We start from the raw sequence: 24,229 nt of genomic DNA on the forward strand, positions 1-24,229 counted from the left end.
TAACATTCGGCTATGGTTCTGCCTTGACCACCACCCCAGGCAACACTTCCCAGTCACCCAGCACACTCTGTAAAAGCTTGTCCCTCACATCTCCTTTGAAATTTTACCCCTCTCACCTTAAGTGCATGCCTTCTGATATTAGCCATTTCAACAACTGAGTTATGTTGCCACTCCTCAAGCTTCCTCCTAAAATAAGGTATGTCACGGGATTGAGTTTACTCTGCATTAAGAGGTCCTCGTCCCACTGACACGTACCATTTTCTTTTGGAAATAAAGGCCTTCGTCTTTTTGAATGAATGCAAAATCTGTAATCAAGTACAGAATTGTTAACATGTTTGTGAAACCGGTTCAAAATTATAAATATTTTATTATGAATTGCTTGAAATGAAAAATGCTACATTTAGGTCATATATTGGTGCAGATGCCTTTATGTGCAATTAATTGTAACACAGATAGTGGTGCCAAATATAATGAGCTAGGCAAAGCATTAAGAAGCAGAAGGTGCCAGAAATTCCCACCGTACACTGTGAATTAATTGGGCTGGATGCAGTGCAAGCTCATATGTGCAAAGCTGAAGAATACAGCTGAAACAATGCTGCACACACTTTAATTTGTTAAATCCATTTTCATCGTGCTTATTTGATTTAGCTCTGCTCACTGGGTGAACGCTCTGTAAATCTCTCTCTGTGAAACGAAGGCTTCTGCATTTATCTTTTCGCTCTTTCTCATTGCAAATGCAATCTGGTGCGCTGGGGAAGTTGTTGGTATGCAGCGTGACATAACAGCTAGCTCGGCACCTCGGAGAGGATAACCGGGACTAATGCTCCACGCTGGTCCAACACATCTCGGGAAGGGAAACATTTCTTTTCCTGGTCTCATTAAACAGTCCGAATAAGTTTACAATCCCCCTACAAATATGCCATGCAAAACTTTGAATTCCAGCAGGTGTTACGCAAAGTGTTTTTTTTTCCTGCAAACAATTAGCATGTACAATGAAATATTGATCTTCAGAATGATTGCACTGGTTGTGTAAAGCAGGAGACAAGTATTCAGTGAAAGAGCCCTGTGCTTTGTAGCACAAGAAGCGAAGCTGCACACCCAATAAATATTTAATAAGAAATCCCTTCTGGAGGGATTTGTACTCTCATCGCATCTCATTACTGCGTCTGGGAATAGCATCCTCATTGTCAATTGCTTAATTACTTGCAGAAAGAGTAGGAATAGGAATATGAGGTTGTTTGGAACAGAAAGTGATTAAATGATCTGCCAGAATTTAGTGTCCCCTCATCATGATTCTCAGTTAGCACATCCTAATGCATTCTCAGCTTTACTACTCTGGGTTTGCTTCTTTTTGTTTTTGTCTTTGCCTTCCATTTCCACAAACGCGCAAGTTAGCCATGTGCAATTAATTGCTAATGAAAGGTGTCTGTCAGCCCTGTGTTCTCTGCGCGCTGCCAGGGTGATTGGCGCTGTCAGCGGCTTGGCGCGGGAGAGCGCTGTAATGTGACAGATTGTGTTCCACCAAAATGCTAAATGAGAAGTGAGGATTTGTGATTTCCAGCGCCTTTAGTTATGCCGCTGACAGTTCTGATGTTTGGTGCATTAAAGACGGTACAGAGGATCTCAGCAGCCTCTGCTGGAGAGCAGGAACCATTAACAGCACAGGCATTCAATTCATCTGCAAGTTTGAACAGCACTTTTCATTCCAGGCTTGAACATAGACGACATTATTAGGTTTGACCGCAGTGACACAGTGGCTTCACGGTCACATTTCTCTATCATATCATTTTTAAGCTGTGAATTGTTTAAGCAGTGAAATCAAAGTCCATGTTCCTCAGGTTTGTCCTCAGTCACATTTTATCTGTCCACGTGGCTCTTAACTGGCTGTCTTAAGCGCTGTTTTTAGACACTCACAGAGCAACAATATGGCAAGAATCTTTCTGGACATTTCGCAGAATGAATCAGATTCAGATTAATTTATTTATCATATGTACATCGAAATATACAATGAAATACATCATTTACATTAACTATCAATGGACCCAAGGATGTGTTGGGGGCACCCCGCAAGTTTTGCCCCACCTTCCGGCATCAACATTGCATTCTCTCCATGCTTGGAGAACAAATAAACTCTTCTCAGGCTTCCAGATGGGTCCAGGTATCCATTTTAACCAATGCTTCAAAGACAAACTCTGCCAGAGCTTATAGTTGAAACGTCAGTTAAAATTGATACCTGTACCTGGTTGGAAGCCCGACAAGAATTCATTCAATATATATGCCGGAAAAGTACCGGACCCTTTTTAACACAGGACATACCAAGCGCCAAAGCAACAATATTGAAATAACAAACACAATTAAGTCTGAAGATGCTGGAAATCCAAAGCAACACACACAAAACACTGGAGGAGCTCAGCAGGCCAAGCAGCATCTATGGAAAAGAGCAACAGTCAGAGTTTTGAGCCAAGACCCTTCATTAGGACACAACATCCGGTACTGATGAAGGGCCTCGGCCTGAAACATTGACTGTTTACTCCTTTCCATAGATTCTGCTTGGTCAACAGTGAAACTAGGCCCCTCCACACACCTACCCTCATACACATCTCCAGGACAGAACTTTGTAATCTGGAGGAATCTGCCATCTCCTATGCCCTTACTTTCATTTGTTTGATGTTCATATCAACTAACCCTGGTGCAAGGCATATATAAATTTTATAATATCCCACAGTGTGACATAATGTTTTAAATAACCCCACCAATATTAAAGCAACACTTAAACTGCACAATAATATACACCCATTGGCCACTTCATTAGATATCTCCTGCATCTAATAAAGAGGTCACTGAGTGTATATTCATGGTCTTCTGCTGCTGTAGCCCATCCACTTCAAGGTTTGATGTGTTGTGCATTCAGAGATGCTGTTTTACACACCACTACTGTAACACATTGTTATTTGAGTTACTGTTGCCTTCCTGCCAGCTTGAACCAGTCTGGCCATTCTCCTCTGACCTCTCTCAATAACAGGAGCTTTTATCTACAGAACTGCAGCTCACAGAATGTATTTTTTGTTTTTTTTTCTGCACCATTCTCTGTAAATTCTAGAGACTGTTGTGTGTGAAAATCTCAGGAGCTCAGCAGTTTCTGAGATTCTCAAATCACTGTGTCTGGCACCAACAATCATTCCAGGGTTGAAGTCATTTAGATCACATTTCTTCCCCATTCTGATGTTTGGTCTGAACAGCAGCTGAACCTCCTGACCATGTCTGCATGCTTTTATGCATTGAGTTGCTGCCTTGTGATTGACTGATCAGATATTTGAGTTAACGAGCAGGTGTAGAGGTGCACCTGATAAAGTGGCCATGGAGAGTAAGTACATACACAACAAAGCACATTATTGCTGGTCCAAATCTGTACACAACTCACACCAGGTAAGAACAGTAGGATTTCATTCCCAAGAGAATGAATGAAAGAAGCAGGATTTTATAATAATCCAAGAATTACATCATTATTATTAAGGAGAGTATTATTCTTGATTTGTTTAATTAATTAACTGAATTTAATTTCCCCAGCTGCCAACTCTCTAAATTAGCAGCGTATTAGTGCAGGCCACTGAAATAGTAGTTAATAAACAAAACTACAATTCTGCAAGTTGGCATGGTAACATATTACTTAGTGCAATATTTTATAGTGCCAGCCAATACGATTCAATTCTTGCGGCTGTCCATGAGGAGTTAGAACTTTTGGCCCTGACACCGCATGAGTTTCCTTCAGCTGCTCTGGTTTCCTCTCACTTACTGCAGATGTATACGTTAGCAAATCGTAAACTCAAGAGATTCTGTGGATGCCAGATATCTAGAGCAACACACACAAAATGCTGAAGGATCGCAACAGGTCAGGTAGCATCAATGGAAATGAACAAACTATCAACTTTTTGAGCCGAGTCCATTTATCAGGGCCCCTCGGCGAGTTAAGTTTAGTTAAGCGGTGGGCGTGCTTTGTTGTTGCAGGAGGCATGACAACACTTGCGGGCTGCCACCAGCTCATTCTCAGACTGTGTTGCCCGTTGATGCAAAAGACACATTTTAAAGTTTTTGATGTTTCAGTGTACGTGCGACAACTAAAGCAATTGTTTATCTTTTTTCGTTTGCAAGGTAGAGAAGGCTGCTCCATGCGCCTGCAACTCCTGTAGCTACAGTGGTTGAAGTCCCAGATTTTGGAGAGGTTCTCCTGTAAGTAGAACACTGTAGAGCCATGGTGCACTGGTAGTGGACAATATGAAGGTTAAGTTCGTGTAAAGATACCATTGGAACTCATTGCTTTAGCCAGGGTGGTGTTGAGTTTGTCAGGTTTCATAGGTGCTTGGAGATAGGTTTCATCACACTTCTGTGCTTAATTGCTTGCTTGATTGATTGATTAATTAATTGATGAGATACAGTGAAAAATTGGTTATTACGGCTCTTTGAGCAGTGCAACCCAGCGACCCCCAATAAAACCCTAGACTATTCACTGGACAATTTACAATAACCAATTAATCCCCTAATCAGTATGTCTTTAGACTGTGGAAGGAAACCAGAGTACCAGGTAGAAACCCACACGGTCATGGGGAGAAGGTACCAACTCCTATTGGAGTCTGTTATTAAGGATGAGGTTTCGAGGTACTTGGAGGCATGTGATAAAACAGATTAAAGTCAGTAAGGCTTCCTCAAGGGAAAACCTTGCCCGACCAATCTGTTGGAATTCTTTGAAAGAATAACAAGCAAGATAATCAAAGGAGAATCAGCAGATGTTGTTTACTTGGATATTCAGAAGGCCTTTGACAAGCTGCTGCACATGATGCTACTTATCAAGATGAAAGCCCATGGTTTTACAGGACAGGTATGAGCATGGACTGAAGTTTGGCTGGCAGAAGGCAGAGATCACGAATAAAGGGAGCCTTTTCTGGTTGGCTGCTATTGATTGGTCATATTCCACAGGGTTCTGCATTAGGACTGACTTTTGTTACGTTATATCTCAATGATCTGGATGATGAAATGGATTACTTTGTGGCAAGTTTTGTGGACAAAACAAAGGGGCAGGTAATGCTGAGTAAGCAGGAAGTCTGCAGAAGGACTTGAACAGATTGGGAGAATGGGCCAAGAAGAAGCAGATGGAATACAGTGTAGGGAAATGTATGGTCATATACTTTGGTAGAGAGAAAAAAGGCATGGCTATTTTCTAAATAGGGACACAGTTTCAGAAATCAGAGGTTCATAGGGTCATGGGAGTCCTAGTGTGCGATTCCCTAAAGGTTAACCTGCAGTTTGAGGTAGTAAGGAAGACAAATGCAATGTTAGCTTTAATTTCAAGAGAACTAGAATATAAAGGGATGTAATACTAATGCCTTTTTAAGGCATTGATCTGACCACACATGGAGTATAGTGAGTTGTCTGGGACCTCATTTCAAAGAAAGGATGAGCTGGCAGTGAAGAGGATGCAATGGGTGTTATGTTTGCTCTTAACAAAGACAATCTTGCATAGGTAAAAATCCTAGAACTATCTTATTTACAGATTTACAGAATGGGTTCAGCTCGATCACATTTTGAGAGAGAGAGAGAGAGAGAGAGGGAGGGAGAGAGAGAGGGAGAGGGAGAGAGAGAGGGAGAGGGAGAGAGAGGGAGAGAGAGAGAGAGAGAGAGAGAGAGAGAGAGAGAGAGTGAGAGAGAGAGAGAGAGAGAGAGAGAGACTAAGAAGTAACATAGAGAGCATTATAACTGGTTGCATCGCCAGGACTTCGTCAGGTCCTGACGAAGGGTCTCGGCCCGAAACATTGACAGTGCTTCTCCTTATAGATGCTGCCTGGCCTGCTGTGTTCCACCAGCATTTTGAATGAAGCTCTGAAATCTATCTCAGTATTTTTAGCTCTTTTTTGCACTACTCATTTATTCTTTATATTTATATATATACATTTCTTACTGTAATTTATAGTTTTTATTATTATGTATTACAATGTACTTCTGCCACAGAAAAAAAAAATCACGACATATGGCAGTGATGTTAAACCTGATTCTGATTCACCATCATCTGTGAAGTCATTGGGTGTACTTATTCTTATTTGACTCATACATTTCCACATTGTTCCCCATATGGTATTTTTGCCTTCTCATTTATCCTACCTACATCCTTTTACAGATCTTGTGTCATCTGTGGTTACTCTTCTTGTACCATCACCAAACTTTGTCTCTTCATCTACAGTATGTCCTTTGTAAACAGCTGAAGCCCCACTACTGATTCCAGGAAGTTCCAATTTAACGGCACACTATTTTTCCCAGGCACATGGATAAGAAAGGATAAATTGATCTTGGAGTAGGTTAAAAGGTCGGCACAATATTGTGGGCTGAAAGGCCTCCACTGTGTTGTATTGTGCTATATGCTATGTTTTAGAGCAGGGGTTCTCAACATGGCGTCTACAGACATTTCAGTTAATGATAGGGGCCCATGGCATAAAAATGGGTTCAAGGTTCAAGGTACATATAATATCAAAGTTTGTATGCAGTATACAACTCTGAGATTTGTCTTCTCCAGACAGCCACGAAACAAAGAAAATCACAGAAGCTATTCACTAAAAAATATCAACCCCCCCCCACAAAAAAAGCACAATCAGCAGCAAGAACATCAAGCCCCAAAACACCCATCCCCACGCAAAAACAAAGAAATTGCTCAAATGGCGAAAAGAACATAAAACTCAACACCACCACACAAAAAATAAAACAAATCACGCAAACAGCAACAAGAAGAAATGGACCAAAACACAGAATATAAAACACAGAAGTGAAAGTGTCGAAGAGAACTAAAGTTGGGAACCCCTGGTTAAGAGGACAGGGGCCAAATTTGGGCAAGTAAGCCTTGTTGAGATGGGGATCTGCAATGACATGGACGAGTGGGCCCAAAGAGCCTGTAACTTGCTGTATGACATCATTGTGACTCTGTGACTTGAGTTACTAATTCCTCATAATCCATCCCATAGGGCAGCACAGTTGCTTACTGGTAAGCATAATGCTTTACAGCACCGTCTGTAAGATCAGGGCTCAATTCTTGCCACTGCCTGTAAGGAGTTTGTACATTTCCTCTGCGACCACATGGGTTTCCTTCACATGGTCCAAATTCCTCCCACATCCCAAAGATGAGCGAGTTAGAGTTGGGAAGTTGTGAACATGCTATGTTGGTCCCAGAAGTGTGGCAACTCTTCTGAACTGTCCCTAGCATATATTGGACTCTGTTGGTCCTTGACACAAATGATATATTTCACTTTATGTTTCAATACTTCATTGACTTGTGACAAATAAAGCAAATTTTTAAAAAAATCTCAATATTATTCTTTACATCCTCTAAAAACTCGAATAAATTTGTCAAACATGATTTCTTTTTCCTAAAACAAATTTTATTTTGCTTGAATGCATTATCATTTTCTAAATGATCCCTATTCTTTCCTGGTAACAGATTCTAGTGTTTACCTAAGGCAGATGTCAAGCTAATAAGACTATCAATTCTTGTACTTTACCACCCTCCTTTCAAAGTTTAAAGTACATTTATTATTGAAGTATGTATATATTATACAATCTTGAGATATGTCTCCTCACAGGCAGCCAGAAAAAAAAACCATTAAAAAAACAGAAGAGCGTCAAACACCCGACGTGCAGAGAGAAAAAAAAAACAAATTTTGATAACAATAAAAGTAAGCAAATAGTGTTCAGAACTGAAGTTTATGAAAGCGAATCTGACCACAGAGAGAGGCACAGCCTCAGTTCAGCAGCAAGTTGACCCGGAGTGTCCCTTGTATACTAACATATATATGTAACACTCATGAGGAAATCTACAGATGCTGGAAATTCAAACAACACACACAAAATGCTGGTGGAACGCAGCAGGCCAGGCAGCATCTATAAGGAGAAGCACTGTCGACGTTTCAGTCCGAGACCCTTCGTCAGGACAAGCTGAAAGGAAAGATACTAAGAGATTTGAAAGTAGTGGGGGGAGGGGGAAAGGCGAAATGATAGGAGAAGACCGGAGGGAGTGGGGTGAAGCTAAGTGCTGGAAAGGTGATTGGCGAAAGTGATACAGAGCTGGAGAAGGGAAAGGATCATGGGATGGGAGGCATCGGGAGAAAGAAAGGGGGAGAGGGGAGCACCAAAGGGAGATGGAGAACAGGCAGAGTGATGGGCAGAGAGAGAGAAAAAAAAACAAACAACTAAATATTGTCAGGGATGGGGTAAGAAGGGGAGGAGGGGCATTAACGGAAGTTAGAGAAGTCAATGTTCATGCCATCGGGTTGGAGGCTACCCAGCCGGTATATAAGGTGTTGTTCCTCCAACCTGAGTGTGGCTTCATCTTGACAGTAGAGGAGGCCAGGGATAGACATATCAGAATGGGAATGGGACGTGGAATTAAAATGTTTGGCCACTGGGAGATCCTGCTTTCTCTGGCGGACCGAGTGTATGTGTTCAGCGAAACAGTCTCCCAGTCTGTGTCGGGTCTCACCAATATATAAAAAGCTACACCGGGAGCACCGGACACAGTATACCACACCAGCTGACTCACAGGTGAACTGTCGCCTCACCTGGAAGGACTGTCAGGAGCCCTGAATGGTGGTGAGGGAGGAAGTGTAAGGGCAGGTGTAGCACTTGTTCCGCTTACAAGGATAAGTGCCAGGAGGGAGATCGGTGGGAAGGGATGGGGGGGGGGGGGGGGCGAGTGGACAAGGGAGTTGCGTAGGGAGCGATCCCTGCGGAAAGCAGAAAGAAGGGGGGAGGGAAAGTTGTGCTTGGTGGTGGGATCCCGTTGTAACACTTATGTAACACTCGCTTTGCCTGGCGGCTTAATATAGGGGGTGATAACTCCCTGCTCGGCCAAACTTAAGAAATCTCATTTGGGTGGATGCTGCATGATGTGTCCCCTGTTACAAATCAGTACCCCAAAATAACAAACAGTACACAATATGCAATTAAACGATTAAGCTTTATAACACTTACTTTGACTATATGGTTAATACAGAAACAAAATATAAAAGAAAAAGGGCCCAAATCCTAGTAAACAGTCATGTGCACACAAAGTTGGAGCTCACGCAGTTCAGAAGTTCTTCTTCCACCATTGCTGCTCCGAGTGTCGCCGACCTTAGGACCCCCACTCCGAGTCCACCCTGTCCAGCGGTCTACCAAGTTTCTCCATTCGCGTCTTCTCTCTTCATTTCTCTCTCCCTCTTGCAAAAGCCCGTGAAAACATCTGCTTCCAGAATCACAAGACACAGCAACAATCTCTTATTGGCTAGCCACTGAATTCCAAAGTCCCGTTATCTCTGGTCATAACCCAAACATTGCTGCTACAGAGAAACCATTACCTCAGCAGTGGAACATTACACAGAAGCCATTACATTAGCCTTAGCAGTGAAACCTTACAGTGTGTTACATATAGTAATATGTTAGTAAGATATATTAGTGTATATAATTTTGGGATTTTGGAAGATCACAACCAATACATTCACTATCTCTTCAACCTGGGGTTGGAGGACTGCATGTGTAGGGAGGAAGGAACAGGAGCTTGCTTTGCTGGTGTTGTTTTATTGCTTGTTGTGTTCTGTGTTCTTGTGCCGAGTATTGTAAGCATGCTACGTGGGCACCGGGATGTGTGGCGACACTGGCGGGCTGCCCGTGAGTACACCCTTGGGTGTGTTGGTGGTCAATGCATGTTTTGATGTGATAAATAAACTTGAATCTTGATCTTGATCTTAGAATCTTGGATGTTGGTGATCAGATCCACAGGTCCTTTTGGCCTTGCTCCCAGAAGCTTGTCTGTACTTTTTCTCCAGTGATAATAATTGTTTTCAGTTATTTCTTTCCTTTTATAGACAATAAACAATAGGTACAGGAGTAGGCCATTCGGCCCTTTGAACCAGCACCGCCATTCAATGTGATCATGGCTGATCATCCACAGTCAGTGCCCCATTCCTACCTTCTCCCCATATCCCTTGACTCCGCTATCTTTAAGAGCTCTATCTAACTCTTTCTTGAAGGCATTCAGAGAATTGGCCTCCACTACCTTCTGAGGCAGAGCATTCCATAGATCCACATCTCTCTGGGTGAAAAAGTTTTTCCTGAACTCCATTCTAAATGCCTTTATTCTTAAACTGTGGCCTCTGGTTCTGGACTCCCCCAACATCGGGAACATGTTTCCTGCCTCTAGCGTGTTCAGTCCCTTAATAATCTTATATGTTTCAATCAGATCCCCTCTCATCCTTCTAAATTCCAGTGTATACTTTTGCCCCTGGAGTTTTTACTATTATTGGATTCTTTTAGAATTAAGGCAAAAAAAAAGGTTAAAATTCTTAGCCTTACCCTTATTCCCCTCTGAGGAACCGAGAGTTACATTCACTGCTAGATTTTGTACATTTGTAGATTTTTTTTATCTACTTACTCTTCTTATGAGCTTATGCTAATAATATATTTTCTAACGCTTTGTTAATTTTTAAGTCAGCCTTTTCTGCTTTCTGAAATCTTTCCAACTTCTGTGCTACTAATAATCTTTTTAATAATGTTTCTCTTCTCTTTCAGTACTTATATTATTCTTCTATTTCACTCTATTTCCCTTTTATCTTTGTTGGGAAATGTGACATGTTTCCTTAAATACCTGGCTCTACTTATCTGCTACTTTTCCTTTCAATCTATTTGCCCAATCCACTTTAGGAAACTCAAGTGTCATACTGACAAGAGTTCAGTGATGGCCCAAGTGCAGAGGGAGAGACACAGACACAGATTGAATGTTTCACTGTACAGAACAAAGGAAAATAATGAACACTATGCCAACAGATCCACTAACTAAAAACTCTCAAACTAACGCTATTACTACGCTCGGAGATCTGTAACCTAGACCTAAATTAATACCATTCCATTAACAGCGTCTATCTAAATCACTAATCTTCTTTGCCAGAACGTGGATCAAGGTTAGCAGGGAATGTTGGTGTCACTATGTTTTGATCAAGACTTGGGAAGCCTGAAACAAAAGAAAAAGAGTTAAATACAATTACAAAGGAATCCTAATCGGCTGGAAAGTGTGCATTCTCTTGTGTGTGTGATTGCTGTCTTTTTCAGCTGTCCACCTGCAAGAGTGCCCAGACTCTACAGTAATGTCAGTGGTTGTGACCCAAATGTATGCTTGTTTAAGAGCTAAGTTTCCCAGGTGTAAACAGAATACAAAATCCTGTAATGTTATGATCAATCTTTCCCAGAGGATCAGTTACCATGAGCCTGCTCCTTACTGTGGGGCTGCCCGGTAGCGTAACGCAATTACAGTAGCAGTGACCTGGTTTCAATTGCCCCCGCTGTCTATTAGTAGTTTGTACGTTCTCCCCATGACCACATGGGTTTCCTCCAAGTGCTCTGGTCTCCTCCCACATTCCAAAGACATACCAGTTAGTAGGTTAATTGGTCATAATGGTGTAATGGGGAGCACTTGCTCGTTGGGCCGGATGAGCCAATTACTATGCGGTATCTCCAAGTAAAATAAATAAACTTCTATCATGTATAACTGGATCTAAAATAGTTAATTCACCAAGTTAGTTACACAACCTAATGTAGTTAGAAACTCTGCCAAGCACATCTTATGAATGTGTCTCCAAATCTACCTTAGCCAATTGGCCACCGGGCAATCATGCCTTTTGTGGTGGACGGAGTGAAGGCTTTCGACAAAGCAGTCCTCTAGTCTACATCAGGAATCAGCAGTGTTGTGGAAGCTGCACCAGGAACACCTGGAAGATTAGATAATCACCAAATAAAATCTAAAAACCTGAGAGGCAGAAATAGAACGGATAGACGGAGCCTATTTCCCAGTGGGAGGAATGTATAAATCTAAAAGGTCTAGATTTAAGGTAAAAGGGGAAATATTTAAAGGGGATAGGAAGGGTAAAAGTTTCACAGAAACATTAGATTCAATTTGGAATGATCTGCCTGAGGTGGTTGCACAGACAGGAATAGTAACATTTAAAAGTCAATTGAATAGGTACTTGAATGAGAAAAGGCATTCAGGGGTATGGAATTAATGCAGTGGAGTGGATTAATACTGATAGGTGTGATAGCCAAAGACAACTTTGAAGTTGTGCAAAGTCATTGCACAACTTCATGACTTTGTAACTTCTAAAAGGCCATCTACACCACCGTTGTGCTTCTGACCGTAGATATTCCCAAACAATGTATTCCACACAAAATGCTGGACGATCTCAAAGTTCAAGCTTCAAAGTAAATTTATTATCAAAGTACACACAGTATTTGTCACCATATACAACTGTGAGATTCATTTTCTTGTGGGCATACTCAATAAATTGGAATAATAACTATAACAGAATCAATGAAAGACCGCACTATCTTGGGCATCCAACCGGTGTGCAAAAGACGGAAACTATGCAAATACAAAAAGAAAGTAGTAGTAATAATAATAATACTACTACTAATAATAATAAATAGGTGATGAATATCGAGGACATGGGACGAACAGTCCTTGAAAGTGAGTCCATAGGTTGTGGGAACATTTCAATGATGGCAAGTGTGGTTATCCCCTTTGGTTCAAGAGCCTGATGGTCGAGGAACCAGATCAGACAGCATCCACGTAGAGGAGTAAACAGCCAGCACTTCAGGTCAAGGCCCTTCATCAAGGGAGGGGGAAGAATCCAAATTAAGAGGTAAGGGGATGGTAGGGAAAGGAGCACAAACTGCAAAGAGATAGGTGAAACCAGGTGAGGGAGAAGGTAGGTGGAGGTGGTAGCAGTGACGGATGAAATGAGAAGCTGAGAGGTGATAGGTGGATAAAGTAAAGGGCTGAAGAAGGAACCTGAGAGAAGAGAGTGGACTTTGGGAGAAAGGGGAGGAAGAAGGGCACCAGAGAGAAGTGGTGGGCAGGTGAGAAGAGAAGGAGTAAGAAAGGGAATGGAAAAATAGAGAACGGGGAGGAGAGAATTTACCAGAAGTTGGAGAAATCGATGTTCATGACATCATGTTGGAGGCTACCCTAACAAAATCTGAGGTCTTGCTCCTCCAATCTGAAAATGGCCTCAATGTGGCAGCAGAGGAGGACATGGACTGACCAATGTGTTCTTATGTTAACTTCTCTATAAAAATCCAACTATTCTGGCACTTCAGTTCTGGTCGCCTCTCTACAGGAAGGATGTGGAAGCCATAGAAAGGGTGCAGAGGAGATTTACAAGGATGTTCCCGGATTGGGGAGCATGCCTTATGAGAATAGGTTGAGTGAACTCGGCCTTTTCTCCTTTGAGCGACGGAGAATGAGAAGTGAAATGATAGAGGTGTATAAGATGATGAGAGGCATTGATCGTGTGGATAGTCAGAGGCTTTTTCCCAGGGCTGAAATGGCTAGCACGAGGGGGCACAGTTTTAAAGTGCTGGGGAGTAGGTACAGAGGAGATGTCAGGGGTAAGTTTTTTACACAGAGAGTGGTGAGTGCATGGAATGCTGACGACGGTGGTGGAGGTGGATATGATAGGGTCTTTTAAGAGACTCCTGGACAGGTATATTGTGCTCAGAAAAATAGAGGGCTATGGGTAACCCTAGGTAATTTCTCAGGTAAGGACATGTTCAGCACAGCTTTGTGGGCCGAAGGACCTGTATTGTGCCGTAGGTTTTCTATGTTTCTATGTTTCTATCTGTGATTAATTTTTCAGACTTACTTGAGAACTTGTCATGAATAACAGGTAATCTTTTTATCACCACACCCATGATACTGAGCATGTCAGAGGCATGACTTGTCTTAAAGAGAAAATGTGCACAGGTTATCCAGAGGCAAATGTAACAGCACAGTATAATATAACAACACAAAATTCACCTTAAACCACATTAGTAAACTTATGATGAACTCTTGCATAGATACAGTGTTTTGGAATTGAACTTGGGCTGTCATCTCTGACTAATACATTTGATTATGACATTAAAATGTTGTGGGTTGAAGTTCTCTCCAGACACCTGTGTAGCTATTACTACGCAGTACTGAGAGAGTACTGCTTTCCTGTCAGAGACAGTCATCGCAACCTTCATTAGTCAGGTCATGGAGTATTGAAGTTCGGAAGTTAAACTGCATTTGCTCAAGATTTTGGTGAGGCTGCATTTGGAATGCTGTGTTCAGTTTTGGTCACCCTTTGAGAGGGAAGATGGATTAAGCTGGATAAAGTGTAGAGGAGATTTACAAGGATGCTGCTATAACTTGGTGAACTGAGTTATAAGGGAGGTTGAGCAGGTTGGGACATCTTATCAGTGGAGAGTAAGAGAATAATAACGCTATTACCATATAGTGATGTACAAAGTCAATTATTATTTATTTATTGAGATCCAGCGTGGCCCTTCGAGCTGTGCTGCCCAGCAATCCCCTCATTTAATCCTAGCCTAATCACGGTCCAATTTAGGACCAGGGCTAAATTGTAAAATTAAAGTACCCTCACCATCCTGGACCTGCCCTCTTCTCCTGTATTCAATTCAAGCTGTTGCCTGTAAGGAGTTTGTACTTTCTCCCCGTGACTGCGTGGGTTTCCTCCAGGTGCTCCAGTTTGCTCCCACAATCTAAAGACGTACTGGTCAGTAGGCTAACTTAGGCTTACAGGCAACAGCTTGAATTGAATACAGGTGGTAGCTGTAAAGTGTTTTTCTAACCACCACACTACTATGCTGTCCCTGTTTCTGAATCATTAAGTGTGAGCATTCAGGGTCCTATACTTCCTACTCAATGGCAGCAATGAGAAGAGGGCAGGTCCAGGATGGTGAGGGTACTTTTTGATGGTATCATCTCTAGAAGGTGTCATTAATGGTGGGGAGGGTTAGGATACCATGCCACCCTAAATCATGAGGGGCTGAGATAAGGGTCAATGTGAGCAGTCTTTTACTAAGGGTTGCAGAGTCAAAAATTCGAGGGCTCAAGTTTAAGGTCAGATGGAAGAGATTTAATAAGAACCTGATGGCTACCTCAGAGGGTGGGACGAGCTGCCAGATGAGTTGGTTGAGCAGATGTATCAACAACATTTAAAAGTTGCTCGATGGGCCGCTGGATTGGAAAGGTTTAATGTGATCAAATGCTCAAATGACATCTATAAACAATGGCTCAAAACCCATCTATAAATTTGCTGACGATACAACCAGAATCTCAGATGGTAACGAGAGGGCATACAGTAGTGAAATACACCAGCTGGTTGAGTGGTGTCACAGCAATAACCTTGCAATCAACATCAGTAAAACCGAAGAGCTGATTGTGGACTTCAGGAAGGGTAAGACAAAGAAACACAAACCAGTCCTCATAGAGGGATCAGAAGTGGAAAGAGTGAGCAATTTCAAGTACCTGAGTGTCAACATCGCTGAGGATCTAACTTGAAACCAACATATCAATGCAGCTACAAGGAAGACACAACAGTGGCTATATTTCATTAGGAGTTTGAGGAGGTTTGGTTTGTCACCTAAAACACTCGCAAATTTCTACTAGATGTACCATGGAGAGCATTCTAACTGGCTTCATCGCCATCTGGCATGGGGGTGTGTGGCTACTGCACAGAGCAGTAAACTTAGTCAATTAAATCATGTCCTCTGTAGTACGCAGGACATCTTCAGGGAGTGATGCTTTGGAAAGGTGGCGTCCATCCTTAAGGACCCCACCACTTAAGGCATGGCCTCTTCTCATTGCAACCATCAGGAAAGAGGTACAAAAGCCTGAAGGCACACACTCCGCCACCCGATTTATGAACGGACATTGAATCCATGAACACTATGTCATTAATTTTTTGTTACTATTATTATTATATATTGCATTGTATTGCTGTCACATAACACAAATTTCATGACGTTTGCCAGGGACATTGAATCTGATTCTGATTCTGATATGGGGCAAGTGCAAGCAAATGGAGCCAGCTACAATGTGAATCTTGGTCGGCACGAACAAATTAGGCCGAAGAGTTTCTCTGCTACATGACTTTATCATTTGATACAATATTAAACCCTTGTCCTGTCCACTCGAGGAGATGAACTTAGAGTTCTTGTGAAATGCATAGACTAGCACCATGACTTCAAGTTTCAATGTATGGATCAGCCATTCTACTGCTGCCCGTGCTCTGAGAAATGGAGCTTGTTTTGGACAAATTCAGATTTACGGCTAATTTATTGATACAAATTGTATTTGCTTGCAGTAGATATCCCATTCTTAGGCTCTGTCCAGACTAAAATCACGACTTCTTCCACATTAATTGGTGTCCGTACAGAGTGTATAACTCTTCCAAGTGAAGTGAATTAAAATTCCCTATTATAGTCACCTCTGGATTATGTAGCCATGTCCTGGGGTTCAACACACCACATTCTGCCATTAGCACTGTCTTCACTTCATTAAGTCTGTGGTTACACATATTATATAAAATACATACATGCAGCATGTTAAACAGTGCTGTTTAATTGAAAGGTATGAATCACCTCCATAAATTACTAGAGTTTGGCTTTCAAGATCAGCACCCTATTGTTAAATTGTACCCTTTACTCACCCCCAGCTGCTCATAATTCTGCATGTGAAACATTATAAGGAGCAGATTTTCAATTGTGCATGAACCTAAGCTTATTCAATTAAATACACTCTCTACACATTGCTCAAAAGCAAGGCTTAACTACTGAACTGTTATGCGCTACCCGAACTGAAATAAAATGTCCTGCCTGTGTTTATCGTCCAGGGGTTGGCTTAATAATCTATGTTGGCACTCCATTCAGTGTTGCTGAATGCTACATTGTCCAAAATACAACACCCCTCGGACAATTGTGTGCCTCAGTTTCATAAACCACCTCTTAAATAATAAGACCTTAAGGCCATAAAACATTGGAGTCATAGGACTCACCCATTGAGTCTGCTCTGCCATTCCATTATGGCTGATTTATTATCCCTCTCAACCCTTTTCTGCTGCCTTCTCCCCATAACCTTACCAATCAAGAACCTATCAATCTCCACTTTAAGTATACCCGATGACTTGGTCTTCACATCCATCTGTGCAATGAATTCCACAGATTTGCCATCTCAGGCTAAAGAAATGTCTCAATTTATTGATTTTTAATTTATTGAACTATAGCCCAGAATAGACCTTTTGAGCTGCGCTGCCCGGCAATCCCCCAGCTCAATTCTAGCCCAATCACAGGATAATTTAAAATGATCAATTAACCTACCAACCTGCACGTCTTTGGACTGTGGGGGGAAACCAGACCACCCAGAGGACAGCCACATTGTCACAGGGAGAACGTACAAGCTCCTTTACAGGTAGTTGTGGGAATTGAATCTGGGTCACCTGTACTTTAAAGCAGTGTGCTAACCACTGTGCTACCATGCTAGATAGAGAATCTGAGAAACACTAGTGTCCAATGATAGGATTTGACCAACGGGTTCTCTAGACCGTCATTGTGTTTAGTATTAATGCATACTGTGTCTCTTACAAAGTATTATTAAAGAGCTCACAAGCACTCTGTAATAGATAATCAAATTGGTATTGGTATTGGTTTATTATTGTGAAGATACAGTGAAAATAATAGATATTATTTCTGTTTTTTGCATGATTTTTAATCTATTCAATGTACGTACACTCCAATTGATTTACTTACTTATGTATTGTTATTATTTTTTTTCTTCTTCTATATTATGTACTACATTGAACTGCTGCCACTAAGTTAACAAATTCCACGACACGTGCTAGTGATAATAAACCTGATTCTGTTTCTGATTCTGAAATTACCAAGATACAGTGAAAAGCTTGTCCTGCATACTGTTCATACAGATCAAATCATTACACAGTGCACTGAGGTAGAATAAGGGGAAAAAAAACAATGCAGAATAAAGTTTAAAAGCTACTGAAAGAATGTGGTACAAGTAAAATGTAAAATCATAATGTGGTAGATTGTAAGGCCATGAGTCCACCTTAACATGCAAGAGGTCCATTCAAGACTCCGATAACAGTGGGATACAAGCTGTCCTTGAGCGTGCTTTCAGGCTTTTATGTCTTCTGCCTGTTGGAAGAGAGGAGAAGAGAGAATGTCTGGGATTGGTGGGGTCTTTGGTTCCAGCAGCTGCTTTACTGAGACGTCAATAAGTACGGACAGAGTCCATGGAGCGGAGGCTGACTCCTGTGAGGTGCTGAGCTGTGTCCACAACTCTCTGCAGTTTCTTGGTGCTATGTGCCACACCAAGCTCTTATGCATCCTCTTTAGCCTCTTGAGGAAGTAAAGCTCTCTGGGCCATGACATCAATGGTTGGACCAGGACAGGCTATTGGTGACGTTCACACCTACAAGCTTTGAAGGTCTCAACTCTCTCAATGTCAACATCATTGATGTAGACAAGAACATGTGCACCGACCCGTTTCTGAAGTCAATGACCAGCTCTTTTGTTTTGAGAGAAGGGTTGCCATGGCACCATGTCACTCAGCTCTCTATCTCCTTCCTGTACTCTGACTCATCATTACTTGAAATGGGATCTAAAGAAGGGAACACTTGACTCTGGGCTACACCACATCACAATAGGTTGATGGGCTTAAGTAAGTATGTTCTGTGAAGGTCAAGCAACATCTATGGAGGAAAATAAACAGTTGATGTTTAGGTCTGATGAAGGATCTCAGCCCAAAATACTTACTGCGCATTATGCATGCTGGAGATCAGGACAGCAATGAAGGTCCTCCATCCATGTCTTTCAGAAACCATATTTGGTTTTTGTTTTGACAGTGTTCTGGCCTTCCTTCATCATGCCAGTAGCTTCCTCTTCATTTTCACTACTCTCAGTCATGCAAGTTTTGGGTGGAGAGTCAGGAATACCATCACGCACGGACGTCAAAGAATTCTTCCTTCCTGTTTCCATAACATTTTTGCTTGACCAGTCAGGGTCGTTAACCCTGAGGTGAAAACCCCAAACCTGGAAGATGGGCTGACCACTCTTAGCCTGGCCTCTGCCCTTTGACCTGTTTGGCAGGATGACCCTACCAAGAGCCAAAGCATGAGGCCCTGACTCCAGCTAACATAGCTCTCCAGGTCATTGAGGCACGTAAACCTCCAAACCACGACAAGGTTTTGATTCTCTTGGAGGTCAGCCCGAAATATCAACTGTTCATTCCACTCCACCGATGCTGCCTGACCTGTTGATATCCTCCCTTTTGTCTGTGTTGCTCAAGATACAATTAATAACAGCATTTTATTTTCATACACTTTAAAAAAGAATTAATTTCTTTTTCTGAAGTTGATGAGGTAGGATTTGAACCAAAGATCTCCGGATTACTAGTTCAATAACAAAGCCATTAAACAAACAAAAGTTTGACAATCAGGCACTAAAAATAAACTATTGTCCATATCCTTAAGAGCAGGCATTCTCTGAACCTTTGATGTGTTAACATACATCTTTGTATGCATTCAGAGAGCAATGTCTTCTGCAACCCATCCATGTCTGAAATTGATGCTGCTTGTTTTTCTTTTGAAAACTAACCCAGCCTGGTCTTTTGTGGAGAGAAAATGATTGACAGAAACATGCCTCAGATATCATTTCTTGAAACTATGCACATCAATCAACACTTTCCAGGGACGCCATTTCCTCAGTGACGAGCTCCCCTGCCCTGATAGAGTGCTGCGTTGTCAGAAATACTGACCCCGCATGAGACATTAAACTGAGGCTTCGCTTTCCCGTTCCAACAATCCATCTGAATGCTAAAGTTTCTTATTGTATATCCAGGCAAGAACAAGTGGCTCCTGGATCCTGTTGCTCCTTCAGGTAACATTACTACAAATGCATCAGTCATGTCACTGCTGTCCATGCATTTCCATTTACAAATAATGCAATGTTTATAATAGTTATTGTTCTGAAAATGTACAGAGGAAAACTTATTATCAAAGTGCATATATGTCTCCATATGCAAACTACACTGAGATTCATTTTCTTGTGGGCATTCACAGTAAGTAAGAAGATACACGATAGAATCAATGAAAAACTACACATAATCAATGGCGGACAAACAACTGATGTGTAAAAGAAGATCAAATGTACAAATAGATTAGTATCATTCATATGACTATTGTCCATGCATTTCCATTTGCAAACAGTCTAATGTTAAAAACAGTCATTGTTCTGAAGAGCATGTGAATAAACTATTCCAGGTTTATAATATCTCTGAAATTTCTTTACAACAATCCTCTAGTTTTCACCCAGATGTCCTCTGCTTCATTTTCCACAGCTGTCTTTAATTGTCTCATTTCAGGCTCCAGACTTCCTTCCTGAAACCTTCTCATCTACCTACCTCTCCTCATTTTAAGGCAGCCATTATGACCAACTTCTTGATCAGGAATTTGGTACTGGACAAATATTCCTTCATTTAAGGAGAGTTATTTTGTAGTTTTTAATTGGATTTCAAATTTCCAGCATCCGCCCTGATTTGCAGAAATGCTTAGGTTTTCATTTCTCCTCTGGCTAGCCCGTAGAAGGCAGAGGGCAGTTGTAGGTGGAGAATATTCTGCCTGGAGGTTGGTGACCAGTGCTATTCTGCAGGGATCTGTTCTGGGATGATAAACACAAGAGATTTTGCAGATACTAGGTATCCAGTGCAACACACACAAAATGCTGGAGGAACTCAGCAGGTCAGGCGGCATCAATGGAGAGGAATAAAGAGTTGACACTTCGAGCTGAGACCCTAATCAAACATGCTGATCTTGACTCCGAAACTGAAAACTAATTGCAAAAAAGAATCCCAGAGCCGGGGAGTACATGAGCACTCTAATTTTGTTTAACTGTAGTGAGCCTTGTACTTATGGCATGGTAGAATCATGGACATGGCATTCACCTATTGTTACATATAACCTGTAATGAATTATGTAAACAAAGTATGTTTAATCAAACAATATTTTTACAGTATTACTCAAATACTACTGATATATTAATTACACAACACTCTTCCCTGCTTAGCCAACTCAATACAGAATGCATATCAACTGTATGCACACACCCACATATACACAGTGTATATATGTGTGTGTGTGTGTGTGTGTGTGTATATATATATATATATATATATATATATATATATACATACACACACACACACATATATAGATAGATAGATAGGTACAGTATACTATAAAATACAACCACTATAGTAATACATCCACAGCATAGTAAATTTTAAATCGTTCTATTCAGGCCTAAAGATATAATCGCTGTGGAGCATTTCTTACTCTTGTGGGATAACTTCTTTCCTGACAAGGGGTAGTGGTCACAGGTGTGACATGGATGCAAAACAATCTCAAGTTCTGGGGCTCCCTCCATGGTGGTTGTAGGAGTTGACCCTGGAACTGCAGGAAATGTTTAACACTGATCTGAGTACATTTCTCCGGGACGTGTTTCACCCAGAACAGTGCTTGGCAAGTTGCTCCATCAGCTGATCTATCGGAAGCTACCAGACAAAGCTTCGAGCCATCACTTTAATTTTGACCATGCCTAGATGATCACCATGTAGATCATCCAACAACTTAGCTCTCAACTTGGATGGTACAATAACTCTCAATCCCCACATAAGGCAACCCCTATCGAGGACAAGTTCATCCCAGCGCTGATAAAAATTAGGAAACTGGAATTTCTGCTGTACGTTCCAGCCACTTTGGGTAGCCATGTAGAACTGAGACAGTGTGGGGTCATTTCTGGTTTTCCCTTTGATCACCTGTGCTGTAATAGGGAGAATTGATAGGGAGAATATGTCAAGAGGAGTTCCCCTTTTGTGAATTTTTCAGTTATTTCCTTTTCCAAGGGTAAAGGGATAACCCATCAGAGTTTCCATGATAAATCATTCTCTTGAATTTGAACTTGTAATTGTGTCCTCTAAGAAACAGAGCCCATCTCTGCATTCATGCTGCTGCTCTTAGTGGAACATCCTTCTGTGGATTGCAAATGGATGCTAGTGATTGAAGATCAGTAATGAAAGTAAACAAGCTCCCATGCAAGTACCATTTGAAACGTTTTTCGCCCCAAACCAGACTCAAGGCCTCTCTATCAATCTGTGCATAATTTTTCTCTGCAACAATCAGGGAACATGATGCAAAGGCTGTGGGACATTCACTTCCATCACTCAATTTCTTGATCCAAGATGGCGGCGCGACGCAGCTTGCAGCGGCCACTCCGGAACTGATTATCTGTTATTTGTGAAGTGGGGTGCCGTGTGCAATCATAATCGATTGAAAACGGACGTGGAAGCACGGAGAAACATCGGGAAATTCCAGGAAGACCTTCTTCGTTGCCACTGCTGCTGTGAGGTCTGGGACTCTGCTGGGAAGAACAGGCCCCCAGTCCTCGGGGTTGCATTGCCGATGGCCGTTGGCGGGGCCGTCTTAATACACTTGATATGTTTGAGCTTTGTAAATGCCATCCTTGAACTCTGCCGTGGCATCATCCGGTAGCTTTCTAAATTTGATTTCAGTTGACTCTTTCACGAGGATGTGGCATTCAAATGGTGGATGGATCTCCAATCAAATTGTGGTTGTCTCAGCCAATCATGACCCCACAATGTTGCCCCTCTTTTTTTATATCACATACAAGCTCTGTCTGGCTTGTTGGTTGTTGTATTTCACTGTTATTAATGTCATTCCCAAAGGAGTTATTTTTTCTCCAGTATAAGTTCTCCATTGGATATCTGCAGGATATCATCGGTATGACAACCATGAGAGAATCTGTAGATGCTGGAGACCCAAGCATCTGATGAAGTCCTAATGAAGGATCTCAGCCCAAAACATCAGCTGTTTACCCTTTCCATAGATGCTGTCTGACCTGCTGAATTCCTCCAGCATCTTGTGTGTGTTGTTAAGTGCATTATGATGTGTTGGCCATTAATACTCAGGAGAGTGAGTGCAAGAGGTAATGTGTATAAAACCTTGGACAGACCACACTTGGAATATTGTTTTCTGGTTGTCTCATTATGGGAAGGATGTGGAGGCTTTCCAGAGGGTGCAGAGGAGACTTACCAGGACGCTGCCTGGATTGACTTATGAGAATGGGTTGAGAGAGCTAGGGCTTTTCTCTCTGAAATGAAGGAAGATGAGAGGTGACTTGACAGAGGTGTACAAGATGATAAGGGACGTAGATAGAGTGGGCAGTCAGAGACTTTTTCCCAGGAGGGTGGTGCAAAGGCAACTATGAGGGGGCATAATATTACGGTGATTGGAGGAAAGTATAGGGGGATGTCAGAGGTAAGGTTTTACACAGACAGTGCCTGGGGTGGTGTTAGAGACAGCTACAATAGGGGCATTTAATATATTCTTAGATAGGCAGATAGATGATAGAAATATAGAGGGCCATGTAGGAGAGAAGGGTTAGATTGATCTTAGAGTGGCTTAAAAAGTTGGCACAACTTTTTGGACTGAAGGGCCTGTGCCTATAATGTTCTATGTTCTATTTGTCCTTTTCTCTTTGCACTGCCACTCCTTTTTGTGATTTACTCTCTCCTGACTTCCTCCCTTTTGTTTTCTTCTCCACCTTCTTTAAAACCTGTTTCTTTATAACTTTATCTACTTCTGTTGAAGTGTTACCTCAATTTTCTTTTCAACGGATGCTCTCTGACCTGCTGAATATTTGCTTCCATTTCCACTTCGATTTCAGAATTCCAGCATCTGCTGTGTTTTACTTACTTGCTGGCTTTAGGACAGCGACGAAGCCCCTCCATCTCTGGTGATGTTCAGGGCATTTTTCCGTCCTGTCAGTAGCTTCCTCTCGGTTTTCACTACTGTCAGTCATGCTGGTCTTAGATGGGAACTCAGGAATACCGTAACACTCAGATGTATAGGATTCTGTTTCTGTAACAGTTTTGTTTGACCAGTTAGGGTTGTTGGTCCTGAGCTGAACCCCCTGAAGCCGGAAGACTGGTGGACACTCCTAGTCCGGCCTCTACTCCTTGACCCCTTTGGCATGAGTGACCCTACCAAGAGCCAAAGCATAAAACCATGCCTCCAGTCAACATAGCTCTCTGGGTCATTAAGGCACCCAAGCCTCCAAACCATGGTCTTTTAGGAGATGTGGTGTCTTAACTTCTCATGTACTCTTACATGGTTCAGGTTTAGTGTGATAACACCCCCGTGTGTCACTCAATGCATTTAGTTACATCAAAGCTGCTGTATGAATGTACAGTAATCAAGGTCCATTCATCAACATTTCTGAATACTTTCTTTCAATGTTGTCACAGAAATCAGGC

The sequence above is a fragment of the Hemitrygon akajei genome, chromosome 10 (assembly GCF_048418815.1).
Source record: "Hemitrygon akajei chromosome 10, sHemAka1.3, whole genome shotgun sequence".
NCBI lineage: Eukaryota > Metazoa > Chordata > Chondrichthyes > Myliobatiformes > Dasyatidae > Hemitrygon > Hemitrygon akajei.